Source organism: Triturus cristatus, chromosome 2_2, assembly GCF_964204655.1.
Source record: "Triturus cristatus chromosome 2_2, aTriCri1.1, whole genome shotgun sequence".
In the NCBI taxonomy this organism is placed as follows: Eukaryota; Metazoa; Chordata; class Amphibia; order Caudata; family Salamandridae; genus Triturus; species Triturus cristatus.
Genome location: NC_140582.1, coordinates 647,404,672 through 647,427,877, shown reverse-complemented (window position 1 = coordinate 647,427,877; position 23,206 = coordinate 647,404,672). Strand labels below are relative to the sequence as shown.

The window sequence follows — 23,206 nt, the reverse complement described above, 5'->3', positions numbered from 1 at the left end:
AATTCACACAAGGAGCACTTGCACTTTGAAACCGATCAGCAGTGGGAATGTGCCCAAAGCATCTATGCCAGCAAAAATAAATTCCATCACACAGTCAAAAATGCAGGAGGTAAAGGCAAAATATCAGGGAAACCACTCCAAAGTGCCAAATCTAACAGCTGTCTAAGAACCGTTGTAACACATCAGGATCATCATAGGACGTAGTCTTATTTTTAAGGTCACTTTAAAAAGGCATGGATGAAAAGTCCAAATCTGGCATTAAGATTCCCTGGGCGCATGTTTAAAAATGTCTTACCTCTTTCTGCCGTTGCTTTGGCATAGTCCTGTTAAAAGAACAAAGCAGGGCCTTGCCATGAGAGCCGACCTTTGAGCTTAACTGATTGTAAGACCTTTAGCAAATCAGGGCACTCCAAAAAAATACAAAATGACTAATCTCTGCTTTTGAGAAGAAGAAACATGGACTATGGCCTAAATGGTGGGCTCTTTGAATATTTAATATTAGCATTTCAGGAAGACCAAGAACCTGTGGAAGAAAGGATTGAAAAAAGGAGATCGGGTCAGAGCCTTCCAACTCATCAGCCAAACCATAAATTTGCAAATGATTCCACCTGTTGTGATTTTCAAGGTCTTCAACCTGCCTTTTAAGATGAGGTATTTCCACTTGAAGATGGCGAACTTGTTGAACAGCAATTGTTCTAAATGGACAAGTTTATTATCAATATTAGACCACTTATTATTAAGATTTTGAAGTCATTTATTTGTTTCCTCCACATACAGACAGAGAGCTCATATCTCTTCTAGAAGTAGTTCCATAGATATAGATGGAGGAGATTGAGCATGTGAAGGTGGATTGTTTTTAACCCATTTGGTTGACATAAAGTGTTGGGTGAGAAGCCAGTTTAGATCCAGGTTTGGTAGCTGGGAGCTGAATATTTGATGTAGTTGTTCCTGAATGGGATGGTGAAGTGCCTTGTTTTTCCATGTGTTCCTGAAGTATAGAAAATGGATTATAATCTGCCAAAATGGGAGATTTAGGTCGTAGTGTTGCGGTGGTAGAGTTGCTTCAATAAGGCTGTGCTCTCCTCATAAACACTAATAATGATATGGTAATAAGGTTGTATGTGTTAAAGGGTAGTGGCAGAAGATGAATTATTGTTGAAAGCAAGTTGGCAAGAAACAAATATTAAAAGTCAAAGAGATGCTTCATGTGAAAATATAATTTAAGCGAGCTAAAAAATAATATTATAGCTCTAAATCACTTAATGTCACTTATAAAGCATGTATCAGACCTCAGGAAATGCAGCAAATATTTTGTATATAATTCAAAGCTGTTTGGTGAAGAAGGCACTGGGAGAATCCTCAAGGCATCATTAAATAATGAGTAGAGCCGCTCACACTATACTAGGTATTTAAAAAATGTATATACAGCGGGGAAACCATGGGAGTGCATTTCAGGATGGTGCAGTTTATATGTGCATTTCTGATTGTTCGTGAGACGTTTGGAGATGGACCAAATAAATGTTTCTTTTGTAATGCGAAAACATTCTTTGGGGTTATCCCAGTAGAAATCAGGGAATGGAGGTATTCAGAGATGGCATAATGAGAAATAATGTATTTATATCACTTATTACCACACCGTTTCCATGGGCTGTAAACCCAATTTAAGACCACTCAATTGATTGGACCTCAGAAGGATGGAAAGCTGAATTGTTCTAGCTACTGTTCAAACACATTGGATGCAAGCGGTAAGCATTTAGCTCACACAGCTATTTTGCAAGTGTGTGAGACCCCGAGTCTTATCCCCAAGGTTTTCTCAAGAAGGGCTGTCTATTATGTTTTTCATCATTGTGCAAATCCAGCCTAATCTCTTTTCTCTGGGCAAAGACCTTGCAAAGTATGCTGGGTGGACTGTAAAGGGTATTTATATTATTTACCATACTTTTTGCATCTGGTACATATCAAATGCATCAGAGTGCTACTATGCTTTTAAAACGTATGCAAACATTAAGGAAATAATAATCCCTTACACAGATCATCCTCAATTCAGAGCACTTCAGTCAAACACATATTTACAAAAACGTATTAATGCAATACCAACACGGGGCATGGCCAAGCGGTCTGCAAAATGGCCGCATGTCTTTGAAGCTCTGCTCGGTGCCGGAGACTTTTTGTAGCTACGGGCAGCTGTCTTCGGTGTGGATGTTTCTACTCCAATGGAGTTGGTGCGGGAACGCGGGGAGACAAGGTATTTTTCCTTTTTTTGGGCTATTTTCTAGCCATTTATTCTGTCATTGCTCCCTTGTGTTGCGCAATCAGAATCGGCGGTTGAGGCCCCCATTTTGTCTATTGCATTGGAGCCGGCTTCATGTGCCGGGTCATGCTAGGATTCACATGGCTCCTAAGGTTCAACTAGAAGTAGGGAAGCCTTGGCAATACAATTTTGACATATATTTGCCACTTTTAAAGGGACAGTCTATTGCAACTTGGCATGCCAAATGTACATTACATTCATGGAATTGTATCCAGCTCCTGTTAATTAAAATATTATGGAGATAGAAATTTTTGACTGCAAGCCTTTCGGAAACTGCCTTTTAATGCTTATTTGCTTGGTTTAATGCTGAAATTTCAGAAAAAAATGGTATTCTGGCTATCTAATACACAGGTGGGCTCACCATTTGGATTATTTTTGATATCCGCTCGTTCCACAATAATTTATTCTGCTCTGCCTTCAACTATTAGGGGCCACACTTGATACTTTGGAACAACGCTTACTCTTCAGATATTTTTCTGTGTGTGGCATTAGGCCTTCTTCACGGGCTTTTAAAAAAAATTTTTTTTTGCATGCTTATGGAGTCCTCTCCCCCTTCCAGTCTGAAAGCTGTTCATGCCCATTGCTCGCAAAGACTCAAACGCTCCACACAAGAGTGAAAAAAAAAGACCATGGTTCTCCTACTAAGTCTCCCCTACCTTTGACTTTAGAAGACCTTATAGAGGAGATCAAACATTTGAAACCCTTTGTCATGGAGACTAACTTTACACTTGAACGTATTGAGGAAAAGTGGTCTTACTAGAGTCCAGGGTGTCAAGTGTCGAACAACGGTTTAGTTAAGTGCAGGAAGCAGCTGTCAAAATTGATGGTATGTCTAAGGAGATAGCGCTCTCGAATCAACCGACAGAAGAGGTAGAAACCTGGAACAGGTTTAACAATCTTGAAATTTATGGTATTTCAGAAGGAGCGGAGTCAGAAATGCTTGCTTTTCTTGGGGTACATATTCCCAAGCTGGTGGGCCTCAAAGAAGGAACTCATCTCAATTTACAAAGTGCTGACAGCATTTGCCCTAAATCTACAAGTGCTTCAAGCTCTGGCCGTTCTAGAGGAATAGTTGTTCTCTTTCTAGATTATACTGAGCTTCTCATGGTGTTAACGGCAGCTAAGCAAAGGAAACACATTTTATGGTCTGGTCAGATGGTCTTTATTTTGCGCAGATGTTTCATGTGCAACTGACGCTCATCGGAAGTATTTTTTATCTTTCCGGCCAACTCTACAATCTATGAATGCAAGATGAGGAATTGTGCACCCATGATTCTTTAAGTCACATAAAATGACAAAACATTTTCATACAAATGTCCTGAAGACCTGAAGAAATGTATTCTCCAACATAAGGGTGAAAGAATGTATCTCAGAAAAATTTGAATTTTTTTTGTTGTCGTCCTCATTAGCCTCAGATTCACCTACCACAGCTCCTCTGTCTGAATATCTTGCCCTTGTGCCAGGACAGGAGCTTCTGATACTGCCCCCACACCCAAAACCTACCAGATGTACTTCAAGGCATTCTTCCTTCCATTCAACACTCCCAGCTGAAGACCAAGAGGGACGAGACCAAGAGGGAAAAAGCGAAAGAGTGGGAGTGGCATGTGGTTATACTGAGGCCTAGTTAGGCATAATCATTTGACAGTCCCGTTCTATCCCTATCCCTATCCCTGCCTTTCCAGCCATTCCACTACAGGGAGCCAAACTGCATACCTCTTCTCCTCTAGAGAAACTGCATCTAACCTGAATTTTTTTTCCATGGACACCCTCCACTCAATATACATAGGGGGATTCGGGCTAGTCCACTTCTTACATATTTCTCTTCATGCCAGTAATACTGCATAGAAGATTCATTTTTGCTTATCCTTATCAGACTCTCTTACTTTCAAGGCCACACCTAAGAAAATGAGGAGAGGGCTTACCTGAAGATATATGTTCAAAATGTCGACCAAAGCCTTGTTCACATCACCCCAGAATACCTGAATCCTTGGACACACCAAAAACATATGCAGGTCAAAGGCCATCCTCTGACTGCATTTGGGGCATGCCACAACTCCTCTGTTTGCAAATTTTGATAGCTTATGTGGCATCCAGTACACTCTGTAGATTGAAAAGAGATGGTTTCTCCTTAAAAAGGTGAGCTTAATCACTTGATAAAGCATAGAAAAAGATACTTGCCATAACTTCTCCAGTGTTGCTCCCGGCAAGCATCTCCCCCACAGTTCTTGTGGCAATGTAAACTTCCCATCCGCTTCTTCCATCATTCACCAGTACCACTGTGATGTTTCCTTCTCCTTAGGTCCATCAAAAGTCAAAGTTTCTTCAAACTCGTTCAAACCCCCTATCCTGTGGTCCGTTTACTGGAACCAACTCTGGATCTGTAAATATTTAACCCTTGAAAATTGATGATTCGTTTTACATTGGAGTTCTTCCCATGAGATCAGTTGTTCTTCCTCTAGTAGGTCCTCACATCTCTCAATGCAAGCTTTCCATAACGGCCCTGCCAATGTATCCTTCGTCCAATCTGGCGATCCTGGTGAATCCCAAATATGGGCCAGATTGCTGTAGTACGGCAATTTTAGTTTCCTTCTAATCCTGAACCAAGTTTCCCCATGCCTTGGAGAATTTTTAGGCTCACCTTTTTGAAGAATCTTGGGTCTGCAAATTTCATCATGAAACCCAAACCATCTCCATCTACTCCTTTTAGCATTCCTGAAAATAGCCTCCCGATTTCCGAGCATAAGGGTCTGTCCAGAAGCATCCTACCATTTGTAAGCAAAAAAGCCCATGCATAAAATTGCAAACCCGGAAGAGCTAAACCTCCTTTTTCTCTCCTCCTCCTCAATTTCTTCCACAAATAGGCTACCCTTTTGCTGCCCAAATAAAAGAGTAAATCTTGCCCTGTAGTTTCATGAGCCATCCTTGTTTGAATGGCAGGCGTATATCGTTAAAGAGGAAAATTAACTTCTGGAGTATGACCATTTTCACTAAGTTTACTCTCCCAACGTTTGTTAAAGGAAGTTGTGCCCAACTTGCCATTAGCGGTACAAAAGGGGGTGGTGACGGACGGAGCATCAGAACCAATCAAACACTCACACCCAGTCAACAGATCTGGGTTTGATCCATCACCGTTCTTTAGCCCACTCTGCCACCCCAGTTCAGACATGGCCATATGCAAATCAGTCTGACCCTGTGCCTCATGGGAACAGTCCAGCCCGAACTGCCAAGCCATGCCTTCCCTGGACCGGAAACAAGCTTCCTAGGACCAGTTTCTGGCATTTCAGCCGTCTTCAGCCAGGCTTGCTTGATTCCAGTGGCAAAGTGAGCAAGGGACTCACGTCTGAGCATACCCTGCCAACTTTTGGCGAACAAAGCGGTACAAAAGGGGGTGGTGACGGACGGAGCATCAGAACCAATCAAACACTCACACCCAGTCAACAGATCTGGGTTTGATCCATCACCGTTCTTTAGCCCAATCTGCCACCCCAGTTCAGACATGGCCATATGCAAATCAGTCTGACCCTGTGCCTCATGGGAACAGTCCAGCCCGAACTGCCAAGCCATGCCTTCCCTGGACCGGAAACAAGCTTCCTAGGACCAGTTTCTGGCATTTCAGCCGTCTTCAGCCAGGCTTGCTTGATTCCAGTGGCAAAGTGAGCAAGGGACTCACGTCTGAGCATACCCTGCCAACTTATGGCGAACAAAGCGGTACAAAAGGGGGTGTTGACGGACGGAGCATCAGAACCAATCAAACACTCACACCCAGTCAACAGATCTGGGTTTGATCCATCACCGTTCTTTAGCCCACTCTGCCACCCCAGTTCAGACATGGCCATATGCAAATCAGTCTGACCCTGTGCCTCATGGGAACAGCCCAGCCCGAACTGCCAAGCCATGCCTTCCCTGGACCGGAAACAAGCTTCCTAGGACCAGTTTCTGGCATTTCAGCCGTCTTCAGCCAGGCTTGCTTGATTCCAGTGGCAAAGTGAGCAAGGGACTCACGTCTGAGCATACCCTGCCAACTTATGGCAAACAAAGCGGTACAAAAGGGGGTGGTGACGGACGGAGCATCAGAACCAATAAAACACTCACACCCAGTCAACAGATCTGGGTTTGATCCATCACCGTTCTTTAGCCCACTCTGCCACCCCAGTTCAGACATGGCCATATGCAAATCAGTCTGACCCTGTGCCTCATGGGAACAGTCCAGCCCGAACTGCCAAGCCATGCCTTCCCTGGACCGGAAACAAGCTTCCTAGGACCAGTTTCTGGCATTTCAGCCGTCTTCAGCCAGGCTTGCTTGATTCCAGTGGCAAAGTGAGCAAGGGACTCACGTCTGAGCATACCCTGCCAACTTATGGCGAACAAAGCGGTACAAAAGGGGGTGGTGACGGACGGAGCATCAGAACCAATCAAACACTCACACCCAGTCAACAGATCTGGGTTTGATCCATCACCGTTCTTTAGCCCACTCTGCCACCCCAGTTCAGACATGGCCATATGCAAATCAGTCTGACCCTGTGCCTCATGGGAACAGTCCAGCCCGAACTGCCAAGCCATGCCTTGACTTAGATCACATACCTCTTTCCCGGGTTACCAGATATCCATATTTGGGGGTTATTTTTGATGAAAAGTACACCTGGTCCCCTCAAATAACAGCTAAACGTAATGCCTTTGTTAGGTCCACCCTAGCCGTTTTGGATTTTGGACGTAAGCTGGGGGTGAAGCCAATCCAGGCTATGTTGAACATTTACGTTGCCAAATGTACTTCTATAGCAATGTATGGGGCTGACTTATGGGGATTTAAAGATGTTAAGGCTTTACAAGTGGTTGAAGATACGTTTTTAAAATCTATCTTATGTTTACCTCAGTCAACCCCCGCTTAAATTGTTCATCAGGAATGCGGGATGGACTACTTAGCGGATCGCATTGCTTTAGCCCCTCTGTTAAAATGGATTACAACTTGGTTAAACCCGGATTTGGATTTAAATCATGAGATTTTAAAGGACTGTCTATCTCTTGAGCATGGTAATGTAATCCCTTGGTTGAATTATGTTAAGAATCTCACCAGAGATTTAGGCCGTCCTGAATTATTTGATTATCCAAGTAATCTTATTAAGGGGGATTTGAGATGGGTGAAAGTAGCTCATAAACAAAGGGTAATCTTTGAAAGGGAAGAAAAGGAGCTACTCAAACCGTCAGTAAGGGCTCTTCAGCTGTTAATCACCTCCTGCAGTATTGAACCCTACTTGGTCACTGTTAATAACATGAATCATCGCTTTTTATTGACCAAGTTTAGACTGAATAAATTTCACCTCCTGTTTACTGAATCCACAGGGTGGATGAAGGAGAGGGACCTTGGGATCTGTTCTTGTGACGGATTCTCTATTAAAGATACGGTGCATTTTGTTTTCTTTTGCAAACACTTGTCCCCTATCCGCAAAAAATGTATCATCCCCCTTATTAAAGATAAAGGATTTAGGCAGGTTAAACCTGCTCTTTTATATTTACAACTGTTGGGTTCTACATGGGAGATAGTTAATATCGCTAATTTCTTGGCAATTGCAATGAGATTAAGGAAGAAAATCACTTGGTTATAAAACATAAGGGGGTAAACCCACGAGTTGAAATCATGTACTGTACATTATTTTTAACATATTTGTAGTGTCCATTGTAAATGTTATTTATATTGTACGTTTTCTTATTTGTACGCTTTTATGGTTTTTGCTACGAACCGAATAAAGTAATTTTGACTGACACATACCTCTTTCTTTACCCTAATAAAAGTTTGTTTCTGCAAGTTTCGTACTACCTTGTGTCACTCTAACTGCCAAATATCTCATCTCAGTTGTAGTTCTCTCTGCACCTCCATCCAAGTTCCAAGTCATAATCTCCGTCTTCCCCCTATTTATCTCATATCCTGAGACTGTTCCAAAGTCCTCAGCAATTCTAACTGCTTGAGTCATTGTATTCTGCAAATCCGTCGTATATATCATCAAATCGTCAGCGTACAATGCCAGTTTCTTTACCCAACCTTTGTATTGGAAATGTGTAATCCTCTGCTCTGCCCTCAGTTTTCTCGCCAGTTGCTCCATATACAGATCGAACAATAGTGGGGATAAAGGGAACCCTTGTCTTGTCCCTCTCATGATCTTAAATGCTGATTTTAATATACCATCGACGACAACTTTTGACCTTGGTGTCTTATAGATTCCCGCTATTGTTCTACAGAATCTTTCCCCCAAATTAGCAGCTTTCAAAACTGAATACAAGAAGGCCCAGTTCACTAGATCAAATGCTTTGGTTGCGTCTAAAGCTATGACAGCTAGGTGAACGTCATTTACTATAGCCAATTTGTGGCTTCTGACCATGACTCTGGTTGGGGTACCCCCTCCATATAAATCTTGTTGAACAGTTTGGTTAGGATCGGAGTCAATGTGCCCGCTAATACACTGTACACTTCCAGTGGGAGACTATCTGGACATGGGGCTTTCCCCCGTTTGCTCTTCTTCAGTGCCTGCTCCACTTCCCCCATCTGGATTTGAGCATTTACTAAAACATTTGTTCCTCATCCAGAATGTCTACTGAGCCCCAGTTCAACCAATTATCCCTCTCTTATTCTGGAGTCACCAGGTCCTCTTTATACAGATTACTGAAGTAACTATAAAAAGCTTCCTTGACTTCTTTTCTGTTTGTTAACACCCTCCTGGTGTTCTGGCACATTATCTCTTGTATTAGATTCTTCAACTGATCTTTCTTGGTTTGCCATGCTAGCAGTTTCCCACAATTCTCCCCATACTCAAACTGCGCTAATTTACTTTCTTCCCATCTCTCCCTGACTCTCTTTTTGAGAACGGTAGAAAGTTTGAGTTTCAAGTCAGACCATTCAGGCTGTCTAGACTCTCTCTGATTTGTGCTTGCCATTTCTTCCTCTACTAGTCTTATCTTTTCCTCCAACTCCTTGGTTTCTTCCCGAAAGAGTCTCCTCTTAACTGCTGCACAGCTTCCCCCTTAGATGAGCTTTATACGAGTCCCACACTACTCCGGCGGGGGCAGAGCCCAAATTAAACTAAAAATATTCAAGTCTCCTCTTTCAGTCTCTCCACTACTGCCTAATCCAGCATCAGAGTGCAATCCATAATCCACCTAGTAGATATGCTATCCTCCGCAAGGGAAATCTCCAGCAAAACCACAGAGTGATCTGGCAAGTGAGCCCCTATATGTTTAATAACTTGTACTTGTTATCGTAATCTATCCTGGACTGATTACGGTACTTCCTATTGGAAAATGCATACCCTCTTTTATCCCCCATTATCCATCTCCAAACATCACACAGCCCCAGTTGATTCATCATTAATTTTATGTGCGCCACCTGCCAAGATAATCGGATCAGAAAAATAAGGTAACTCCACCAACAGTTTTTTCAGATGTATTGTATTGCCTAAGTTTGGCTCATAATACCGTACCAACGTAAAACCTTGTCCCCCTACTCTTAATTTTGCTACAACCCATCTACCTCTGTCATCTGAGATACTATCTATGAAAGAGATCTTTGGATCTCGTTTTGCCAGAATCGCCACCCCTTTAGATTCTAATGCATGTTTAGTACACACCAGTCGCTGAACCCACCTTTGAAACTTAAATACCTCCTTGTACTCTTTCTCTGTCAGGTGTGTCTTCTGTAGGATAAAGACCTGGGCAGGGAACTTTTTATATATTGTAAGATCCGCTTCCTCCTTGCCCTCACCCTTAAGCCATTTACATTCCAGGATAGAATTTTAAGATTTAGCTTTTGACCCTCACCCATACTCCTTTCTTGCTACCCTTTTCTAATGGCAAATCAGAGGCTTCTGAAGAATTGTTCTAATTTTCTACCTGAATGCTCCCCACCCAGTGACCCCTTCCCCTCCACCCCTATGGAGAACCTACCCCACTTCGTAATGGCCTTAGCCTGTGGGTAACCCTCCAAGTGTGCCATTACTCAAAAAAACAAATGAATACACTTCAGGAGGACTATTCTTAAACGACATGCTTAATTACATTATATTCATTTTACCTATTCACAAGACTCTATAAAGTCATCAACTTCATTCACCACTCTGAAATTATGCATCTTGTTGTTCATCACAACTTTTAACACTACTGGGAATTTAATCTGTACAGAGGCGCCTAATTCCTTCAGTTGGTCAATTCTCTTCCCCAAATCCCATTGCCTATTGGAAGTGATGTAGGAGATATCTGACCTGATTTCGCAAGAGAGCCCGTCTACCTTAACTACTTTAATTTTCAATGCTCGGGATGAAGCCTTCTCTTTCATGGAGGAAGTAAGGAAATTCACCAGGATCTTCCTTGGTTTGCTTCAGTTTGGGTTAAGCCTGAAAGGGTGCCCATGAACTCTCTGTATATCCCTGCCAATATCCTAATCTGACTCTTCCAGATGTAACCCTGTTTTGATCAGCCTAACTACAAAGCTTTTCAGGTCATCCCCCGCCCCTTCAGGCACATTTAAGACCCGTAAATTGTTCCCCCTTTGATTGTTTTTCATCCTTTCCTTTCCTCCCACTCCTGGCGTCCATGTTCTTTCAACTTTAAGGCTTTTATATCCTCTTTGTTCATTTGCACCTCATCCTTAAGCTCCTCCACTGTTGCCTCTAGGACTGCTGTTATACCTGCCAGGTCATCGATCTTTTTCTCTAATGCCTCCCAAGCCAACTTAATCTCTTTATGATTCTCCTCAGAAACTTTAAACCTACTCCTTATCTCCAATTAAAGAGCTGCTATCAATTCTCCCAGGACTGAACCTCCTGGGTTTGCTTCTGCCTGCTCGCATTGTATCCGGTCCTTCCTCCCCTACATGATCAAGGCATGTTCCGAACCAGACTTTCCAGCCACCCCATTCTTAATGGCCTCCCCCACCTCTGGATCTGATTGAGGGCATTACTTACTTCCTTTTAAATCTTATACATTTTCCGGGCTCTCAAAAACATTTGGGTCATCTACCCATAATGGCTCAAACCTATTGGGGCTACAAACACTCCCCCGGTGCCTCTTCAACAGGGAGATCTGGCTGTCCCTCTCACCCTTGCCTCTTTTCACCTTCTTCCCCACCATCCCTGCCTCAATTAATATTAGAGTCTACGAGAGTACTTTGAAAAAGGTCCTCAGAGTGGGGGTGACCTTCACCTTTTGAGATATGTTCATACGCTTCTTCACCAACCCTTCTAGTTTGTCTGATCTCGGTTCTATTACAACAGGGTTACTTACTACTGGTGCTCTCCCACCTGCACTCTCTCCCTTTACCCTTCCACCTAAGAGGGGCCCTCCCGCTAAGCTTTATTTAAACAGGGCTTTCCCCCTCTTCACACTCCTCAGTGTGTCCCTGCTGATTGAGCTTCTTATGTTTCTACTTCTTAACTCTGTTAGATCTCCCTGAGCCTTTTTAAATCTATTTTTCCCCTCTCCTCAAAGCTTCAATCCCTGCTGCACTTCTTGACACCATACTGCAGTTTTCTCTGTGTCTTCTGAGTCCCCGCATCAGTCCTTGGTGATTCTATGATGCCATCTCCGCCTCCTTTCCCCCGGAAGGAAATCCTCGCTGCAGCCTTCCTTTCTCTCCTCACCCCCAGCGAGGCTCTCGACCAGCGCTGCTCACTGCCGTCCACACCTGCCGTGACTGCCACTTACTTTCTCTCCCCCGGGCCGCCGCTTCACAATGTCGATAAGACCTCGTGAGCCTCCAGAGCCAGCAATAGCCAAAACACACGATGCGTGGGATTGGAAACTTCTCCTCAGTCCGCGTTCCGCGTTAGAGGTATGTCACGATTGGGCTCCGAATTGTTACGGGGCAATTCCCTTTAATCAAGGAGCTATTCCGTCGTTTTACAGCAGTCCTTCTTTCTTTACATGTATAAACTTTGCAACATTATAACAAACATTTTCCATAATCCACCTCACGCCTCCCGTAATTCAATCCGCTTGCACACTTTATAGGAGCTCCCGCGACCCGCTGCTAGCTGGCCGCCATGTTCTCCCTGGTGTTAACGGCAGCTAAGCAAAGGAACCAGATTTTATGGTCTGGTCAGATTGTCTTTATTTCCCAAGATGTTCCACGTGCAACTGCCGCTCATCGGAAGGAATTTTATCTTTCCGGCCAACTCTACAATCTATGAATGCAAGATATGGACTTGTGCGCCCATGCTTCTTTAAAGTAACATATAATGACCGAACATTTTCATTCAAATGTCCTGAAGACCTGAGGACATTTATTCTCCAACATAAGGGTAAAGCAATAAATCTCGGAAAAATTTGAACTTTTTGTTTGAATGTCGCCTCACTTGTCATAGACGTTTGCCTTTGACCCTTGTCTCTGAATTGAATAGATATCTTATCTTTTACGACTAATTATACCATCATCAGTGGTACCATAAACAATTGTTACGGTGTCTGTTTATGGTTGTTGGCCTTACCCAATTGGTCTATATGTTTAAACTTCTTTTTTTGTATTCCTTCTTGCAGCTGTTTGTTGTCTAATCTGGACTCCCTCCTTTGATGTGTTGTTCTCCAAGTACCTTCTGCCTACACCTACTGTTTCCATACTACCCTCGTGTTTGGTAAGTTGTATTTATAGAACATATATGTACTATTTATTCCTATAGTTGACTTATTCATCTTGTTGTCTTACGGGTCATAGTTATGTGGATTGTTGCAGTGTCTTTATCTCCTTTTTCTTTTCTTTTTTCCTTCTCTCTATAGTCTCTGTTTCTTCTCCAATATAATGATTGTCTCCATCGCTATTGTTAAGCCATTTAAATGGACAGTTGCCTGTTGTTCGTCTTTGGTCTTGCACTTTTCTACCCCTCCATCATATTCTTCTTACACTAGATGTGTCTTTCTTTTTTCATGACTAAAGCTTTATGTCATCTTTTTTGTCCCTATCAGAGTTACTGTTCCTCTTCTTATTATTTTCATCTCCTCTATCTCTTTTTCTTTCCTTTCTCTCTTTTTTTCATATTTTCTTTTTTTGGTCTCATTACACATTATAGTTCCTCATTGAATATGATGATTGGAACATTTTATCAGTTATATATATTCAGATGATTTGTTGTTCTGCTTTCCTTTTATGGATGCAGTGGTTCAATATATGCGTTGAAGTATCACATTGGTAAACTCTCTTAAGGTCATTTCTTGGAATGTCAAGGGCTTGCGTAATCCTATTAAAAAACAGCAAGTTTTGGCCCATTTAGCTCAGCTTAAATGTAATATTGTTCTGTTACTGGAAACGCACCTACTTGATAAAGATTTAAACTCACTATGTAAAAACTGGGTTGGTCAAAATTGTTTGTTCTCCAGCCCTTGATCATAAAAATGGGGTTATTATTCTTGTTCACAAATCCCTTCCTTTGGTAATAGAGAAAGAGGAAAGAGATGTGGAGGCCGATGGGTCCTAATACATGTCACCATTCATCACATGCCCATTTCTATACTGAAAATTTATGGCCCCACTGGTATAGATGTGCAATTCTGGGAACAAATGTCAGTTCACCTAGGCTCTTGATCAAATGAAAATGTAATAGTTGGTGGTGACCTTAATCAGATTGTTGACCCTTTCCTAGATAGAAAGTCACAAGTTAAATATGTCCCTAACAAGATGCAGAAATCATTTACATGGTTTATCCACTCCAGAAGATTAGATGATGCCTGGAGGTTATTCTCTCTGTACACGCTGGAATACACTTTCTACTCACCAACAAATAAATCCAAATCCAGAATTGACTACCTGTTTATTTCATCCCCCCAGTTGCCTCACTTACTCATGCTCAAATTGGGTCAATATTAATTTCAGATCATGCACTGTTTATGATGGATTTGGATTTATTACCTGAGGCCTCTAAACCTTATAGATGGTGCTTCCACAATAGCCTATTGAAAGATAAAGAATTTGTAAAGAATTTTGAATGCTTTATGAAATATTTTTTTTCACACAATATCACAGCTGTTCCATTTCATACTGTTTGGGATGCTTTTAACGCTTCTGCCCGTGGACATATAACTAATTTTGTTCTGGCTATATAGAGAAAAGCTAATAAAGAATCCTCATTACTGCTTCAGTCCATCAAACAATTAGAACACAAGTTTTTCAATACCAACAATGACATTGTGCTTCAACGTTTAATGAGAACCAAATTTGAATTCAATAAAAAGTCAACAGAGGAAGCTGCTGGTTCATTGTTACAAATAAATTCTAAGTTTTACGGTTGATGTGATAAGGCAGGCAAATTACTTGCCAACTATCTGAAAGTTAAATCTCAAAAATCTAAAATAGTAAAGATTATGGATGATAATTTATATTCTCATGTTAAAAATGATGACATTTTGAAATGTTTTACTGATTTCTATACAGATCTTTACATACCAGACCACTTCCACACTGATGAAGCACTAGATTCCTACTTTCACTCTCTCCCACCAAGACAGCAACAGATGCAGGATCTTTCTTTTCTGGAAGAGCCTATTTCAATTTCTGAACTAAAATCCGCTCTATGTGCGCTACCCAAGGATAAGGTCCAGATGATTTTTCTGTTGAATTTTACTCCTGTTTTACACATCTTTTGCTTCAGCACTTACTTTATATCAATGTTTTCTGTCACAGGAGGAAGCTAAGAGGAAATTTTGGGAGGCTATGATTTGTTTGATCCCTATGAAGGATAAGGGCCCCTCCTTATGTGCCAATTATAGGCCCATCTCCCTCATTAATCTAGATTGCAAACTTTTTGACAAGATTTTGTCAATAAGATTTTCTCCCTTAATTCCTGATATGGTTGGATTGGAACAGACAGGTTTTGTTAAGAGTAGACACATGAGTGATAATTCTAGGTTATTTCTGGATATTTTATATATGGCCTCCTTTGATAGTACACCTCTGGCTTCCATAACATTGGATGCCAAAAAGGCTTTTGACCATGTCAACTGGAAGTTTATGATGTGGGCTCTAATATGGCATGGTTTTAGTCCAGCTTTTCTCAAATATGTAGCTATATTATATTCCTCTCCGATGACGTCTGTTTTTTAAATGGAATCAAGTCTTCATAATTTCAACTTTTACGGAGTACCAAACAGGAATGTCCTTTATCTCCTTTGCTTTTTATTTTATCCCTTGAACGCTTTTTGCACACATTATGAAATTCCTCATCATTCCATGGCTTTCGACACAAAGATACTGAGATTAAGTTCTCAGCATACACCGATGATGTAATCCTCTATGTTTGTGAACCAGAAACATCAATCCCGACTTTTACCAATTTACTATCATCATATTCTGGGTTATCCGGCTATGAATTGAGTTTTTCAAAATCGATGATACTCCCTCTTAATAAGTATTGTCTGATGGCTATGTTTGATGACAGTGGACTTAAATGGTCTCCTTAATTTATCAAGTGTTTGGGAATTAAATATTTTAGTTCCATGGCAAAGACTATTCGGATAAATTTACAGGATGTTCATTATAAGATCCTTCAAATGTGGGAGAGATGGTCCCCATTATATTTGTCTTGGTGGGGCAGGTAGACTCCTGTTAAGATGATGTTTTCACCGTTCAATAATTTTTACCTGTCCATGTTGCCTATTAAACTACCTTTAACATGTTTTAAACTACTGAATAAATCAATTGCTACATTGTTATGGAATGGTAAAAAGGTGCGCATCACTTTAGCATCTCTATGTAAGCCCAAAGAGTTGAAGGGTGTACGTTTTCCAAATTTCCAGCAATACCATTATGCTGTTGTCTCAAAACAGGTACTACCATGTGTGGGAGACACTGATTCTCCACTCAATAATATCTGGCACAAACTGGAGGATTCACTTGTGTCACCTTTACCTTTTTATTCTTTACCATATTTTTGTAAACCTCCTCGACCCTTCTCCGCTCGGCCTATGAAAAATTCTAATATGATATCTTCTCTTATTCTCGCGAAGTCCTTGTCCCCAGTACAAGAATTGCAGTTCCCCTTTGAAATCACCCATATATTTCTGGGAAGTTCTTCACGCCCTTGGCCAATACGCTCTAAATTAGGTACATTTCTGGATCAGTCACTTGCTATTGCTTTTCAAGTCATTAAATCAAACTGGAAGAATGTCAAGAATATCAATGTTACTAGTTGGTGGACTCTTCTTTGTTTTCATCATAGGCTTGATACAGCATTAGCTACATCTACATTACAGATGATAAATAAAGACCTCTTTTTGTCTCCACTTATTTGTTACTTAAACAAAAAGCCTAAACCTTCCAAGGATTCTACAATGGGTTTTTCATTCCCCGTGATTGATTTTCCCTTCTTGTTTAATATCATGCATAGTTATTTTGCAATTGTTATTATATGAAATACATTGCTATATAAAATGAAATTATTATATGGAATAAGTTATAATACGTTATAAGGTTTACTATTGAGTATATGTATAGATATGCAATACATATGGTTTTATTATTCCTTTTTACTTCTTTCTTTCTTTCTTTCTTTCTTTCTTTCTTTCTTCTATTCTTAAGCTTCTTTCTGTTTTCTTCCTTCTTCTTCCTTTCTCTTAAAAACAAAATACCAAAATTGCGATATCTTAAGTGCAGGATTACGATATTATCATTCTGTTATGTATTCTATTTCATTACTTGATTTTCCACTTTACGTAACAGATAATTCTGTACATTTGCATTTCACTTTAATTAAGCTTTTATTATACTAAAAAAAAAATGCAATACCAACACGTAAAACCCTGATAAGATAGGCTTTCGATCTGAAACGTTCCAGCAGAAATATTTAAGTCACCTTTATGAAAATCAATGTGTTTTTTTGATAGTACAACTGTGGAAGACATTAGGATGCAAAATAAAACAAACTGTAAAGTTGTGTAGCTCAGTACTAGCACTAAATATTTCCTGAATATTTCACATCACAAAATGTTACTGAAATCTCTGCAGACTCCCTGTCCCAGGGACCCAGTCATGAGCCATGTGGCCCTCCCCATCCACAGCATGTCACCAGCTTGCAATGGTGCTTTAATTGTGATGGAAAGTGATCCCCGATAGAACAACAACAAACATATTGACAGAAACAGGTGAGAGAGCCAGCATGTCAAGGATATTTGAGTGGCACATGTTAGACGAATTATGGTTGCACAGGAACTACCAACACTTGAACGTAGTCTGTCTCCTTATTGTGTGCCTTTTTATGCCCTCAGCTGATGACTAGTCGTCCTATCTGTATACAACCTTGCCTCCTCTTACAAGTCGATGAGATGCTGCCACTGCAATGGCACACTGTCTGTCACCTCCCTGGTTTCCAGTGCCCTCTTTCTCCTGCATTGTCTCTCCCTGCCTATGGGCTGTCAGACCTATGAGTAGTCTGGTGTTTCACACTCCAAGTCTCCGGACTGTGACCCTCTCCATCATAGGCCGTGTCTGCTTACCTCCCATGGACCCCCAGTGACCTGGCCTGTCACATCTCTTCCCTGTTTTCCTATGGCTGTCTAATCCTCCTAACCCTCAGCCTGTCACCAAGTCCTAGCTAATTGTGTGCTATTGCAGTACACCTCATCTTCAATGAAGGATGACAGTTTGCAATGCGGTGCCCGTGTGGTACCGGCTCTGTGAGGAAGGGAGAAGAAGGGAAACGCACTGGTGATGCGTACTGGAACTTTTCTGCTTCGTTTGAACATGTGTTTGTATGTGGGGTCCACGGGCACTGTTTTTTGGAGACTGGCACTTATTTTTCCTATTCATGCTTTGACACAGAACAAAACAGAAAAACACAACCATGGTTAAGACAGAGAAGGAATACGATTTTAAAAAAAAAAATCAAAGAAAGAGAGCAGAGAGGGAAAAAAAGCTGAAAGAGTGAGATAAGAAGTGAGCGACTGTCGTTGGCAGATACAAGAGAGATGAGAGATGAGATGAAATCACGTCTATCCAGCCTTCGGTTTTCTCAGTCCAACATTGATAGTGCCGGCTTTTGAGCAAAACTTTGGGGCACGGCACTCATTCTTTTACAATTTAAGCTCTGGAGGGATGGTCGTTTTCACAGCTAATGTCCATGTTTCCTTTGTTGTACTTGTTTTCATGTCTTGCTTACTTTTGAAATCAACTTATCAATATGCACGAGCCAAAACTACTGGCATTGCCAAACCTTCTCGTATATTTGCAACTGTTTCTACCGTAAGCCTAGTTTCTGGCACCCTCCTTTTTCTCTGGCATCAAGACTGTTCTCTTGCTGCCAAATTTCTAAACTAACTCTAACATCTGAGTAGCAGATGCATATATGAATGACAATGTTTTGTGGATATGTTCGAAATTGGCTTTTGAGGAATTGCAGGAAGAAATACATATTATAAAAAATTAGACAGATTGTCCGGGGATATAATGTAGACAGGTGGAGCGAAAATAAGATGAAGACATCTCTGCTCGTGAGAGCTATCATGTTGCAAGAATGCTCTGACTTGTGTAGAGGAGGCTTGCTAGTGCTTTGCTGAAAGAATGTAATAACATTCTTAGGTGGTGTAAAAATAGAGAAATTAACTATATGAAACTCAACAGGAGAGATAACATGAGTAAATGAATCCCCTGGCCCTCTTGGGTGACACAGCAGGTGCAGAAACTGGCAGTGCACAAAATGGCACAACACTGTGCATCTGTTGGCAGCTCCAGTACCAGATGATGCGACAAATACGTTTGTCCCAAGTAATATGTTGACGGTTGTCATTAGTATGAAGTGAAGGTAGGTCGGCATGCACCCAGCAGAATATCAAAATTCCTTGTTTGTTTAGTATCCCATTACCAAATAAGAGCTATAAGTATGCAGTATGCAGTTAGTGGAAATTGTATATGACACATTGTAGTTTCATTGTCAAGTTATCTGGTATTTCGCGAGAGCCCTGAAAGCAAATGTGCCCTAAATAAATCCTACTATTTCAATAGGATGACAGCATTTTTATAAGAAAAAAATGTTGCCAATAAACGTAAGGGAAACATTTCATTCCAAATGCCTCAGAATCACGTTTTTCTTCCTATGCTAGACTCTCTATGACAGTAGCCAAAATTTCTTTAAACCCCCATTAGATAATGACGCTATTGCTGAAAGAAGCATATTAGAATTTAAAATGAATGTACTGGTGCATCGATTCTTGCAAGTCGCATGCAGTAAACAGGCTCTGGTAAAGCCAGACTCCCTTGGGATTGTTAAGGGACTCTGGGCAAGAAGTATGGATGTACAGGTCACAAAAGTGGTTGCAATTTGCGAATCGATATTTAGCGACCAGTACATTATTTTGAAACTGACTAGTGTCTAATAGGTCAGTTCATAAAATAACGATTCAGATGGGGGTTAGAAGAACAACCTGTCTTATAAATACTTTTTAGGCAGGTCAAAAATTGCAGAGGCTTCCAATTGATTACCTTCAAGCGATGGTGGCCTGTAAGCAGCACAATTTTCTTAAACACAGCTGATCTAAAAAAAAAGAGAATTATTTTCTATTTTGAAAACATTCCGTGAAAGTTGGTCTGCCACCCCTGCAGCTGCCACCAGGGTTCACAAATGGGATCTAAAAGGCACTTCTTCCCCTTTGAGAATCTGTGACCTACCAACATGGTAGTCCGGTACTATTCAATGGTTTGCGACTGTTATAAACAACGGTCTCAAACCCTTGATACACAAGATACCGATTCGGAATTTGGAAGGGATGCTAATAACATACTCCTTCCAAAACACGAATCAATATCGATTTCTAAACCCAGTAAAAAAATCGAATCACTAAATGGGTTTAGCACATTCCAATAATGTTGGTGGTGGTCGCTAACCCTTGATTCAGAGAGCCAAATGATATAAAATGGTTAAAAGCATTAGCACATTAGTTTTGTGTTCTTTGTTGTATATGATGTCAATATTATGATGGGCGTTGACAATAGACATGCAGGTAGCCACACACAGCAGACAATGCCGTCAGACAACACATATATGAGCCATATGCACTCAGACAACAAACATGGGTAAACATGCAGACACAGGTCACTGCTATGACTGCATAAACTCAGGTATGACAGCACGAGACCGTAGACAGTTGACTACTTCCAAGGCGCACAGATCAAAAGATACGGTCTAAAAGGAGGTAGGCTAACTCTCATGCAATAAATTAAATTGGTTATTGGCTCAATTCTCACAAGGCAATACATCTTCAGGTCATGCAGAACTCTCAGGTGTCAACTCCTGCACAGCAGAGCTGCAGCCCAAATCCCAACAATTTCACATGTCTAAGTCACATACACATACACTAATTTCTTTAGGTCTGAGATCCATGCTCTTGATGGAGCGGGGTTTCGTAAAAAGAAACCCGCTTGAATCAAGTAACCCTGTAATACGTACTCATTTTAAGTAGTAAGTAATATTAACATGCAATTACACATCACACATGGGGAATTTGCTTTGCAATATGCATGAAATTAATCCTAATCATACGTAAATAACCGGAATTGTAATAATACTGTGTGTAGAACGTGTTATGAATGTTTTGCATGGCACATTGCATGTATATGTAGTAAAAAGCATGACATGCGTTGCTTTGTCATAATAATTAATGCCGCTTTCCTGCTTTTGCTATGCTAGGTTAACTGTTAACATGGGCTAGAGATAAGGTGGGTGGTTAACAGTGAAAAATATAATTACCACATTATTAATAAATGCTTGCTTTCTGTTCTTTTAGTAAATGGACGAGTCTCCATTTTGCGTTAAGTTAGCCGAACTGTAATGAATAAAACTTGCAACGCGTACAAATCACGTGACTGGGGTGGCTGGAATGCTGAACACGCTGAAAGAGCATGGCACGGTGAAGGACATGACGCTTGACGTGCAGCCAACTCCAGTGTCGTCGAGTGAAAAACCTCAAGATGTTTAATGTATAAACATTTGTCCTTAACTTGTTACTTGATCCTCATGAGAGAACAGGGATGTATACGGAATATGTGGGAACGGAAGCTTAACAATGGGGTAGTCAAAGAAGTATGACCTAATGATAGAGTGACCATTCGTCCCTCATTATAATCAATCCCGTAGCTAGAATGGGTGACTTTAGCAACTTTAGTGGGGTGGACATGTGGGACATAAGGGTATAAAGAATAGGGGATTTATGGCTGCTGTCTTAGGCGAGGAGAGAGAGAGCGTGCGCTGCTGATTATCGGGTTGCAGAGAAGCCTAGCTGTTCAAGTCCTATCCTTGTCCTGAGCTTAGAGTCTTTGATCCCTGACTCTCTGTCTGGGGGTCCCCTGCCGCTACCTAGGCCTGGGTGGTGGTTTTCTCCGTTCTTATTCCTTGGGTTGGTATCTTTGATAACTCAAGTTTTTATCTTTGTACTTTTGTCACTTCCTCTATCCCCTCCATGCAACATATGTGTCTTGAGATTGATTATTTGCTGACTGTTTTAAAGTGTATTTTCTCTCATGAGATATTTTTCAAGATTAATGCATTTGAGTTAGATAAAATTTAACAATTTGCAAACAAAGAGTCTGTTGTTATTTTAGTCTGTCAATGTTTTGAATAACTGCTGCCTTCAATTTTTCAACTAATTGGTCCAGCAACCAAGGAGATGGAAATTTGAACGAAAGAAAAATTGTGAACTGTCTAATTATTAAACAGCTGAGTATGAATTGGTATTGAATTCGCAAACTTGCCACCAGCGCAACAGAGACCTTGGGTGTATGGGTATGGGCGAAAGTAAATGAAATAATTGAATGTTCGTCCCTGTCCAAATTATTAGGTCTGCACTGGATCACTCTAATTTGATGGTGCAGCAAAAGATTTTCTGTACATAGCTAGGTGCCTTTTTGCCAGAACTAATGCTAGATCAATAAATTTACATGTGTGTTTTATTTTCTTCGTAGGAACCATCACCTCTAAAACACACAGTGAAACCTCTCTCATCACAAACGTGCTAGCCAGATTAGACATTTATTCCAGCACCTCCTTCCAATATTTACATATCTCTGGACATCTCCTTATCATATAATAAATGTCAGCTGTGTCTATTGCAATTTTAAGGCAAGTACTTACTGGCATTCTTTTAGGAGTCAGGTAAGTCTAATAAAGGTACATCTAATGGGTGTATTTTAATCCACAGTTTCTTGAAATCTCTTTTACGCCATTTAAACAACTTGCCCAGTTGTCATCAGTGAGCTCCAGTCCTAGACACAGCTCCCACTACTCCCCGATCAAAGGACAATAAGGAAGATCCCTAATCAAGGCTTCCTCTGCTTTTAAGAATACTTCCTGCAAAAACCTCTACTGAAGAAATAGGACATTTTAGGTGTCTGTTAGGCCAAACGGGGCAAAAGACCCCTTAGAAATTCATCCTGTAAAAATTCCAACACCTTAAAAGGATCACATAACATAAACTCTAGATTCAACTCCTGACACCATCTTTTAAAATTAACCCAGTGTCTTGAGAATGATTTTCACGTTGATTATCTCTCACTTCCTTGATATTGGAAGCTGCTTCTTCTGAATACATCACCTGAAGCAGACATAACATTTTAAGTCCCATGATGTCAGGTGAAGGTGCAATAGGACCTGTGGAGATAGATGTGGCGACAGAAGTGGGCTGGGAAAAATCAGATGATACGATAGTATTTAGGTTAAGTGGTTTATTTGGATAAACCATGGTCTTCTTGGTCATAACAGGACTATCAACAGTATGTGTATCCTCTCCCTGTGCAACATCTTCAGTACCCTAAAGACTAGTAAAATGTGGCGAAAGGCATAAATGAGACCTGAGGGCCACCACAGTGCCAGGGCATGCACCCTTCATGCTTCCCTGCATTTGTCTCAGGAGCTAAACAGAGAGAACACAGTCCTTCTCACAATGGCT

The 23,206-nt window shown here is 41.0% G+C and overlaps 1 long non-coding RNA gene across 1 annotated transcript in view; it reads left to right on the top strand.

Annotated features, from left to right (window-relative positions):
- LOC146862611 (uncharacterized) overlaps positions 1-21,837 on the top strand; it is a 312,838-nt gene extending 291,001 nt beyond the window's left edge. Inside the window, exons 3-5 of the long non-coding RNA XR_014978490.1 lie at positions 12,827-12,921; positions 17,280-17,416; positions 21,050-21,837. This is a non-coding gene — a long non-coding RNA (uncharacterized LOC146862611). The remainder of the gene's footprint in view (positions 1-12,826; positions 12,922-17,279; positions 17,417-21,049) is intronic.
- The last annotated feature ends 1,369 nt before the right edge of the window (positions 21,838-23,206 follow it).